Raw genomic sequence first — 12,407 nt, 5'->3', positions numbered from 1 at the left:
CATTGAAGGAATTGGCAAAGAACAAGGCACCAGGAATTGATGGAATAAAAATTGAAATCTTTCAAGAAAGTGAGGCAGCACAGAAGGCACTCACTCATCTCTGCCGAGAAATTTGGAAGACAACTATCTGGTCGACAGATTGGAAGAGATCCGTATTTGTGCTCATTCCAAAGAGAGGTGACCCAACAGAATGCAGAAATCATTGGACAATGTCTTTGATATCTCATGCGATTAAAGTTTTACTAAAGGTAATACAGAAATGGCTACAATCATACATTGACAGAGAATTTCCAGAGGTTCAAGCCAGATTCAGAAGAGGCTGTGGAATGAGAGATATAATTACTAATGTCCGATGGATCTTGGCTGAAAGCAGAGAATATCAGAAAGATGTTTATCTGTGCTTTATTGACTATGCAAAGCCTTTCGATTGTATGGATCATGACAAGCTATGGACAACATTGCGAAGTATGAGTATTCCAGAACACTTAATTGTGCTCATGAGGAATCTTTACCTGGAAGTTGTTCGAACAGAACATGGGGACACTGAATGGTTTAAAATTAAGAAAGGTGTACGTGTACGACAAGGTTGTATTTTTTTTCACCATAATTATTCAACCTTTATGCTGAGCAAATAACCCAAGAAGCTGGGTTCTATGGAAAAAACGTGGCATCAGAATTGGAGGAAGACTCATTAACAACCTGCGATATGCAGACGATACAACTTTGCTTGCTGAAAGTGAAGAGATCTTAAAATATTTACTGGTGAAGATCAAAGAGCACACAGCGTTTGATATGGATTACATCTCAATGTGAAGAAAAGGAAAATCCTCACCACTGGAGGAAAGACTGAAGTTGTCAAGGACTTCATTCTTCTTGGATCAACTATCAACACTTACAGAAGCAGCAGTTCAGAGATCAAATGATGTATTGCATTTAGCAAATCGGCGACACAACCTTTTGAAAGTGTTGAAGAGCAAAGATATCAGCTTGAGGACTAGGGTGCACCTGACCCAAGCCATGGTATTTTCAATAACCTCATATGCATGCAAAAGCTGGACTGTGAATAAGGAAGACCGTAGAAGAATGGATGCTTTTGAGTTATGGTGTTGGAGGAGAATATTGAAAGTGCCATGGACTGCCAAAAGAACCAATAGATCCGTTTTGGAAGAAGTGAAGCCAGAGTGCTCCTTATAGGCCAAGATGGCCAAACTTCGTGTCTCATACTTTGGACATATTGTCAGGAGGGCACAGTCACTGGAGATGGAAATCATGTTTGGTAAGGTAGATGGTGAGAGAAAAAGAGGAAGACCCCCCCAAATGAGCTTGATTGGCCAAGCAGCAGCATCGATGGACTCAAGTGTGGCAACAATAGTGAGGTTGGCCCAGGATCGGGCAGTGTTTCATTCTGCTGTGCATAAAGACATTATGGGTTGGTAATGACTATATGGCACCTAACAACAACAACAATGGAAATAGATGGTGAAAAAACTCCATATCATCAGTCAAAACAAGGCCAGGGACATAATTTGGAATAGACCATCAATTGCTCATATACAAATTTAGACTGAAGCTGAAGAAAATGAAAAACAAGTGCACAAGAGCCAAAAGATGACCTTGAGTATATCCCACCTGAATTTAGAGATCATCTGAAGAACATATTTAATACATTAAACACTAAAGACCGAAGACAGAAGAGTTGTGGGATGACATCAAGAGGCTTATACAGGAAGAAAGCAAAAAAAAAAAAAAAGTCATTAAGATAACAAGAAAGAAGGAAAAATAGCAAAGGAAATATAGGAAAAATAGCAAAATGGATGTCAGAGGAGACATTGCAACTTGCTCTCCAGCATAAAGATGGAAATGGAAGCAATGAGGGAGTACAAGAGCTGAACAGAATATTTCAAAGGTCAGCTTGTGAAGACAAAGTCAAATATTACAACAAAATGTGCAAAAATCTGGAGTTAGAAAACCAATAGTGAAGAACACACTCACCATTTCTCAAGCCGGGGAAACTGAAGAAAAAATTGAAGTCTTGACATTTATTTTTGTAGGATTCTCTGGGCAAAGTATTGAATGATGCAGAGAGCATCAAAAGAAGATGGTAGGAATACACAGAGTCACTGTATCAAAAGGAAATGGTTGATGTTCAATCGTTTCAAGAGGTAGCATATGATCAGGAGCCAATGATACTGAAGGAAGAAGTCCAAGGTGTATTGAAGGAATTGGCAAAGAACAAAGTACCAGGAATTGATGGAATCAAATTGAAATCTTTCAAGAAAGTGAGGCAGCCCAAGAGGCACTCACTCATGTCTGCCAAGAAATTTGGACAACAACTATCTGGCTGACTGATTGGAAGAGATCCATATTTGTGCCCATTCCAAAGAGAGATGAACCAAAATTTGGAAGATATCGGACAATATCTCTGATATCCCATGGAGGTAAAGTTTTACTAAAGTAATACAGAACCATCTGGAAGCATACACTGAGGGGACTTACAGAGGTTCAAGCCAGACTCAGAAGAGGATGTGAAACAAGGGATATCATTTCTGATATCTGATGGATCTTGGTTAAAAGCACAGAATACCAGAAAGATATTTACCTGTGCTTTACTGAGTAAGCAAAGGCCTTTGATTTTGTGGATCATAGAAAGCTATGGACAACATAGCAAAGTATTCCAGAACACTTAATTGTGTTCCTGAGGAATCTTTACATGGATCAAGAGACAGCTGTTCGAACAGAAAATGAGAACACTGAATGGTTTAAAATTAAGAAAGGTGTGTGAAAGGGTTGCATTCTTTCACCATACTTATTCAACCTGTATGCTGAGCAAATAATCTGAGAATGAAGAAAAATGTGATATCAGGATTGGAGGAAGACTCATTATCAACCGGCAATATGCAGATGATACAACCTTGCTTGCTGAAAATTAAGAGGACTTAAATACTTACTGACCAAGATCAAAGAGCACAGCCTTTAGTATGGATTGCATCTCAATGTAAAGAAAACAAAAATCCTCACCACTGGAACAATAAACAACATTCTTATTAACAAAGAAAAGAATGAAGTTGTCAAGGACTTCATTCTTTTTGGATCAACTATCAACACTCATGGAAACAGCAGTCAAGAAATCAAATTACGTATTGCATTAGGAATATCTGCTGCACAAGACCTTTTAAAGTGTTGAAGAGCAAAGATGTCAGTTTGAGGATTAAGTTGTGCCTGACCCAAGCCATGGTATTTTCAATAACCTCATATACATGCAAAAAGTGATTAAGGAAGATCATAGAATAATTGATACATTGTAGTTATGGTGTTGGAGGAGAATATTGAAAGTACCATGTTCTACCAAAAGAACATACATATCTGTGTGGGAAGAAATATAGCCAGAGTGCTCCTTGGAGGCCAGGATGACCACCTTTTGTCTTTCATACTTTGGATATATTGTCAGGAGGGACCAGTGGCTGAAGAAGGATATCATGCTTGATAAAGTGGAGGGTCAAAGAAAAAGAAGAAGACCACCAGCAAGATGGATTGACAAAGTGGCAGCCTCAATGGGCTCAAGCATGGCAACAATTGTGGGTTTGGTCCAGGACATGGCAGTGTTTCATTCTGTTGTGAATAGGGCCGCTATGAGTTGGTATCGACTCAATGGCACCTAACCACAACAACAAGTATTAGTGACTTGTATGTGATATTTAGGTGACGTTACAGTGCACATTAGTTCATAAACATTATATTTCATAACATTAGTTGCAGTGCCTTCAATGTAATAATGCTATTTCCACTTGCTTCCTTTGTTTCTGCCCCTTTCTGCCTTTTGATCTTTGTTTTATGGCAAATGGCTGACCTTTTTCTCTCACATGATTAATTATTGTGAGAAATAGTCTGTTAAATGTATTGCATATTTTATAGGCATGTATGTTGTCTTGACTGAACTTGTCCATGCATTCAATTCAAAGTTCATAGGATGTCTAAGGGCCACAGACAGGGATTTTACCAGTCTTTTATCAGACCAGTACGTTTGGTAGTGTTTATGATTTTGAATTTTATTCTACATTTTCCTCCCATTCTGTCCACCATCTTCTGTGGTACTGATTAGAGTTATCAGTAGTGGTAGGCAGGTTCCATGTACCTCTGTTCTCTGGGTAGTAAAAGCTGTGGTCTTTTAATGTTTTCCTTTAACATTTTATTTGCTTCACTCTTTACTCTAGACACAGAGACAGTTAGTTGCTCACCAGATTTTAAGAATCCATTCGTGACTCCTGACAGTAGGATATAGACAGTAGGATATAGAACATTTTCTTTATGCACTATGTTATATGAATTGACCTACATGTCCCCTGACACTGTGGTCCTAAACCCCAAGGACAATCTTTAAATGTCTTGGTTTTGCTAAAACTTTTCATAACTTTGTCAGCTATTTGTTCAATTGTATGGTCGGATATTTCTATAGCTCATACAAACATTTATGTAGAAATATCTTCTTTCAAACTTATATGAGGAGGGAGGTGGGGCTTAATGGAGGATTAAGGAGAAGTGTGCTGCAAATCTCTGCTAGCAATAGAATTGAGGAGCTGGAAGCCAGAACTAGTGTGCTGGCAGACAAATCTCTCAATATGGCTAAGATGGAAGATCAAGCAGAAAATTTTTTTTTTTAATCTGAAAAAAGCCTAGGATTCATGTTAGACAACATGAAGAGGAATAACTTAAGATGTATTGGCATTCTGGAAAGGGAAGAATCACAGAAGTCCACAGAGGAGATAATTGAGGATTTTCTGGAAGAAAATTTCTCTAACATCCTGAAAAAAGAAAAAATAAGTATTTAAGAAGCTGAATGAACCCCAGGAATGGCAGACACCAAGAGAAAATCACCTAGAAATAAAATAATCAAGCTCTTCAAAATCAAGGACAAGGAAAGAATCCAGAAAGCAGCTAGGGTAAAGAGAAGTGTTACATAAAAAGGCAAACAAATCAGATTACGCTCTAATGTCTCAGCAGAAACCATGTAGGCAAGAAGGCAATAGGGATACATATATAACGCCTTGAATGAAAAAAAAAAAACTGCCAATCAAGAATCATACAGCCAGCAAAGCTGTCAATCATATACGATGGTAAGATAAAAACATTCTCTGATAAAAAGATGCTAAAGGATTTTGTCAAAGCCAACCCCATGCTTCAAAACATCCTAAAGGAAGGTCTTTAGACTGAGAAACAACAAAAACAGACAATAATCAGAGATTGATGTATGTGGCAGCACTTCCAGTACTCAATCAACAAGTGAAAGAACAGAACAAAATTATAAGAATAAATTCAGAGGATCTGGGAGGACAGTCTATGATCAAAACAAGTACAATGTGAAAGAAGATAAAAACGTAGTAACAGAGATCCAGGTGGTGAGGAGGTCAGGTAGATGATAGAATAAAATAAACTGTTTTAATTGGACTAAAAAGTTAATACAATGTAAGGTAATGTCAAAGAAAATTAGTATGTCACAACATACCAAGAAAATGAAAATCCAAGAAGAACATGGAAACACTAAAACTATAAAGAAACAGACAACAAAGAACACAAAAAATATGAATTCAGCACAGGAAGGCATGAAGAACAAAGAAATCAGCAGCACCACAAAATAACAAACATAATAACAGCAATTAATTCATACCTATCAATAATTACACAGAATGTCAATGGATGAAATGCACCAGTTAATAAACAGAGTGGCAAAATGGATAAGAAACAAGATCCTTTACTATGCTGTCTGCAAGAGACACACTTTAAGCACAAAGACAAAAACAGATTAAAAGTTAAGGATATATATATATTCTTTTGTGATTCTAATTCTAATACATATTCTATTACATATTTATATATATGCCAAGCTAACTGCAATAGAAAACAAGCAAGAGTGGCAATATTAATCTCTGAAAAAATAAACTTTAAGGCAAAAACCAGCATAATAGTTAAAGATAGGCATTATCTCATGATTAAAGGGACAATTGAACAAGATGACATAACCAAAATAAATATCTATGCTCCCAATGAAAGAGCTCCAAAATATATAAAGCAAACTCTAAAAGACTTGAAAAATGAAACAGACAAATGTACAATAACAGTTGGAGATTTTAATATACCATTTTCCAAAAAGGCTAGAACAACCAGAAAGAAACTCAGAGAAGACACATAAGGACTAAACAACACAATCAGCCAACTTAACTTCATAGAAGTGGGCACAGCATTCAACCCAACAACAGAATGATACACATTCTTTTCCAGTGCACATTGAACATTCTCCACAATAGACCATGTATTATAGGCCACAATAAATCCTCCACAAATTTACAAACATCAAGAACCTACAAAGCATCTTCTCAGACTACAATGCTATAAAATTAGAAATCAACAATAGGAAGACCAAGGAAATAAAGTCAAATACATGGAAACTGTATAACACCCTCTTTAAAAGCTACTAGATAGTAGAAAAAATAAAATGTGAATTCAAAAAGTTTTAGAAACAAATAAGAATGAAAACACAACATACCAAAATAATTGAGACACAGCAAAAGCAGTGCTGAGAAGACAATTTATTGCAATAAATGCACTCATCCAAAAAGAAGAAAGAACCAAAATCAACACATTAACACAACATTTCCAACAACTGAAAACAGACCAACAAAGTAAACCTACAGTCAACAGAAGAAAGGATATAATAGAGATTAGAGCAGAAATAAATGAGATAGAAAACAAACAAACAAAAAGCTATAGAAAGAATCAACAGGACAAGAAGCTCGTTCTTCGAAAGGATTAACAAAATCAACTAGCAATTGGCAAAACTAACAAAAGAAAATAGGGAGAAGACACAAATAACATGCATAAGAAACCACATGGGTGATGTTGCAACAGAACTAATAGAAATAAAAAGGATAATAACAGAACATTTTGAAGAGTTGTACTCCAACAAATTTGAAAATCTAGAGGAGATGGATATATTTTTAGAAAAGCATGAAATATCTAAACTTACACAGAGTGAAGTGGAAAACTTGAACAGACCTATAACAAAGGAAGAAATTGACCAGGTCATCAAAAAGCTCCCACCCCCAAAAAGTTCAGGTCCACATGGTTTCACTAGTGAGTTTCCCCAAATGTTCAGAAAAGAGCTGTCACCAATTCTACTCAAATTATTCCAGAATATAGAAGAGGATGGAATACTTCCTAATACAGTCTATGAAGCAAGCAAAAATCCTCATACCAAAATCAGGGAAGGACATCACTAAAAAAGAAAATTATAGATCAATGCCCCTCCTGGACATTGACACAAAAATTCTACCCTATAGAACTAACAACACATTAATAAAATAATACATCATGACCAATTGGTATTTATATCAGGTATTCAAGGATGGTTCAACATTAGAAAAACAATCTATATAATCCACCATTTAAATAAGAGTAAGGAAAAGAACCACAAGATTATATCAATTGATGCAGAAAAGGCATTTGACAAAATTCAACATCTCTTCCTTATAAAAACATTCAACAAATTAGGAATTGAAGGGAAATTCCTCAACATAATTAAAAGCATATATACAAAACAAACAGTCAACCTCACTCACAATGGAGAGAAACTGAAAGCTTTCCCTATGTGAACAGGAACCAGACAAGATGTCCTTTATCACCATTCCTATTCAATATTGTTTTGGAAGTCTTAGCCAGAGCTATAAGGCAAGATAAGGAAATTAAAGACATCCAAATTGCCAGAGAGGCAATAAAACTCTCTCTATTTGCAGATGATATGATCCTATACATAGAAAACCCCAAAGACTCAGTAAAAAAACCCCCAAAACTACTGGAACTCATTGGAAGATTCTGCAAATTGGCAGTGTACAAGATCAACACACAAAAATCTGTTGGATTCCTCTATACTAACAATGACAGCGCTGAAAAGGAAATCAGAAAACAAATACCGTCTTCAGTAATCACCAAATGGATGAAATATTTAGGAATCAGCATAACCAGAGAAACAAAGGACCTATACAAAGAAAGTTACAAAATACTACTACTACAAAAAATAAGAGAGACTTACAAAAGTGGAAGACTATACCATATTTCTGGAAAGGAACACTTAACATTGTGAAAATGTAAATACTACCCAAAGTAATCTACACATATAATGCAATCCCAATCCAGAGTCCAACAACATTCTTTAGAGAGATGGGAAAAAACAATTATAAACTTTATATAAAAATGAAAGAGACCGAGGATAAGCAATGAACTACTTAAGAAAAAGAATAAAGTTGGAAGGCTTTTATTCCTTGATACCAAAATTTACTACATGGCCACAGTGGACAAAATAACCTTGTACTGGTACAATGAAAGATTACATAGATCAATGGAACAGAATCGAGAGTCCAGAGATTAATCCATCCACATAAACCAACTAATATTTAACAAAGGACCAAAGTACATTGAATTGGGAAGACATAGTCTCTTCAACAGATGGTATTTGCAGAACCAGAAATTGATATGCAAAAACCTGAAACAAGACTTTTACCTCACACTTTATACAAAAACCAGTTCAGCATGGATTAAAGATCTAAATGTGAATCCCGGAATTATAAAGGTCATCAGTAAGAAAATAGGGACAAATTTAAGTGCTCTAATACAGGGCACATGCAGACTACAAAAGATTGCAAACATTACACACACAAAAGAAGACAAAATAGATTATTGAGATATTCTAAAAAATTAAAAACTTATGTGCCTAAGAACATTTCACCAAAAAGTAAAAAGCGAAACCCACAGAATGGGAAAAAAATGTTTTGCAATGACATATCAGACAAGGAACTAATTTCTAAAGTCTGTAGGAAACTACAACACTTCTATAAGAAAAAGACAAATTACCCAATTAAAACATGGGCACAGGACATGAACAGACAGGTCATCAAGGAAGACATTCAGGCAGTCAACAAACATATGAAGAAATGATCACTATCATTGGCCATTAGAAAGATACAAATCAAAACCACAATGAGATATCATCTCACACAAGCAATAACAGCGAAGTTCAAAAAAGCAGAGGACAATAAATGCTAGTGAGGATGTAGAGACTGGGAACCTCCTACATTGCTGGTGGGAATGCAAAATGGTTCAATGACTCTGGAAAACAGTATAGCACTTCCTCAGAAAGTTGGAAATAGAAATAACTTATGATCCAGCAATTCCTCTACTTGGTATATATCCAAAGAAATATGAGCCATAACATAAATAGATATATGTGTACCAATGTTCATAGCAACACTATTCACAATAGCAAAAAGATGGATACAGAGTAAGTGTCTATCAATGGAAACATGGATAAACAAACTTTGGTATATCACACAATGGAATATTATGCTATGTTGTAGAATAACAAGAAATATGCAAGCCACCACACAACATGGATGAACCTTGAGGACCTTAGACTTTCATATCTTCCTATATATCTACTCATATATTATTGTTTGTTATTACTATTATTGGAGGATTTGTTGTTGTGGTGGTTAGGTGCCATCAACTCGGTACAGACTCAGAGAGACAGAAACATTGCATACTCCTGTGTAAACCTCACTACTGTTCCCACACTTGAGTCCATTGATGCTGCCACTTGGCCAATCCATCTGGTTGAGGGTCTTCCTCTTTTTCTCTGACCCTCAGCCTTACCAAACATGATCTCCTTCTCCAGTGACTGGCCTCTCCTGACAATATGCCCAAAGTATGAGAGATGAATTTTGGCCATCATGGCCTCTAAGGAGGACTCCGGCTGCACTTCTTGCAAAACAGTTTTATTGGTTCGTTCGGCAGCCCGTGGCTCTTTCAATATTCTCCTCCAACACCATAATTCAAAAGCATCAATTCTTCTATGGTCTTCCTTATTCACCGTCCAGCTTTTTCATGCAAATGAGGTTATTGAAAATACCATGGCTTGGTTTAGGAGCACCATAATCTTCAAGCTGATATCCTTGCTCTTCAACACTTTTAAAAAGGTATTATGCAGCAGATTTGCCTAATGCAATACGTCATTTGATTTCTTGACTGCTGCTTCCATGAGTGCTGATAGTTGATCCAAGATGAATGAAGTCCTTGGCAACTGCAATCTTTTCTCTGTTGATAAAAATGTTGTTTATCGGTCCAGTGGTGAGGATTTTTGTTTTCTTTACACTGAGATGTAATCCATACCAAAGGCTGTGCTCTTCGATCTTCATCAGTAAATGTTTTAAGACCTCTTCACTTTCAGCAAGCAAAGTTTTATCATCTACATAGCACAAGTTGTTAATGAGTCTTCCTTCAAACCTGATGCTACGTTTTTCTTCAGATAGCCCAATTTCTCGGATTATTTGCTCAGCATACAGGTTGAATAAATATGGTGAAAGAAAACAACCTTATCGCACACCTTTTTTAATTTTAAACAATTCAGTGTTCCCATGTCCTGTTCGAACAACTGTTTCTTGGTCCAGGTAAAGATTCCTCATGAGCACAATTAAGTGTTCCAGAATACTCATACTTCACAATATTGTCCATAGCTTGTCATGTTCCACAAAATTGAAGCCTTTGCATAGTCAAAAAAGCACAAGTAAACATCTTTCTGATATTCTTTGCTTTCAACCAAGAACCATCGGACATCAGCAATGATACCCTTGTTCCATATCCTCTTCTGAATCCCACTTGAACCTCTGGAAGTTCTCTGTCAATGTATGATTGTAACCGTTTCTGTATTAACTTTAGCAAAACTTTACTCACATGGAATATCAAAGAGATTGTCCGATGGTTTCCGCATTCCATTGGGTCACCTCTTTTTGGAATGGGCACAAATATGGATCTCCTCCAGTCAGTCGGCAAGATAAATATCTTCCAAATTTCTTGGCAGAGATGACTGAGTGCCTCCTGTGCCACCTCACTTTCTTGAAAGATTTCACATTATATTCCATCAATTCTTTGTGCCTTGTTCTTTGCCATTTTCTTCAATGCACCTTAAACGTCCTCCTTCAGTACCATTGGCTTTTGATCATATGTTACCTCTTGAAATGGTTTAATATTAAGCATTTCCTTTTGGTACAGCGACTCTGTGTATTCCTTCCATCTTCTCTTCATACTTTCTGCATCATTCAATAATTTTCTCAGAGAATCTTTCAATAATGAAATTTGAGGCTTGACATTTTTCTTCAGTTTCCCCAGCTTGAGAAATGCTGAGCATGTTCTTTCTTTTTGGTTTTCTGATTCCAGATCTTTGCACACTTTGTTTTAATATTTGGCTTTATCTTTTCAAGCTGATCTCTGAAATGTTCTGTTCAGCTCTTGGGCTTCCTAATTTCTTCCATTTGCTTTAGCATCTCTACCCTGGAGAGCAAGTTTCAGTGTCTCTTCTGACATCCATTTTGAACTTTTCCTTCTTTCTTGTCTTCTCAATGACTTTTTGCTTTCTTCATGTATGATGTTCTTGATGTCATCCCACAACTCTTCTGGTCTTTGGTCTTTAGTGTTTCATGTATCAAATCGGTTCTTAAGATGATCTCTAAATTCAGATGGGATATATTCAAAGTCATATTTTGGCTCTCATGAACTTGTTTTCATTTTCTTCAGCTTCAGTTTAAATTTGCATATGAGTAATTGATAGTCTGTTTCACAGTCTGCCCCTGGCCTTGTTTTCACTGATGATATGGAACTTTTCCATTGTCTCTTTCTGAAAATGTAGTCAATTTGATTTCTATGTATCCCATCTGGTGACGTCCATGTGTATAGTTGTCCCTTTTGCTGTCTAAAAAAGGTATTTGAAATGAACAAATCATTGGCTTTGTAGAATTCTATCATGCATTCTCCAGCATCATTTCTATCACTAAGGCTATATTTTCCAACTATTGGTCCTTTCTCTTTGTTCCCAACCTTTGCATTCCAATCAATGGTAATGATCAATACATCTTGATTGCATGTTTGATCAATTTCAGATTGAAGAAGTTGGTAGAATTCTTCTTTTTCATTTTCACTGGCTTTAGTGGTTGGTATGTAAATTTGAAAAATAGTGGTATTAACTTGGCTTCCCTGTAGGCACATGGATATTATCCTATCACAGACAGCATTGTACCTCATGACTGATCTGGATATGTTCTTTTTTACAACGAATGCAACACCTTTCCTCTTCAATTTATCATTCCCTGCATAGTAAACCATGTGGTTGTCAGATTTAACATGGCCAGTTCCAGTCCATTTTAGCTCACTAATTCCTAAGATATCCATGTTTGTGCATTCAATTTCATTTTTGACAACTTCCATTTTTCCCAGATTCATACTTGTACATTCCATGTTCCAATTTTCAATGGATGTTTACACCTGTTTCTCTTTATTTGGAGTTGTACCCCATCAGCAAATGAAGGTCCTGT

Source organism: Chrysochloris asiatica, unplaced genomic scaffold (genome assembly GCF_000296735.1).
Source record: "Chrysochloris asiatica unplaced genomic scaffold, ChrAsi1.0 scaffold00143, whole genome shotgun sequence".
In the NCBI taxonomy this organism is placed as follows: domain Eukaryota; kingdom Metazoa; phylum Chordata; class Mammalia; order Afrosoricida; family Chrysochloridae; genus Chrysochloris; species Chrysochloris asiatica.
This window is presented reverse-complemented; position numbering follows the sequence as displayed.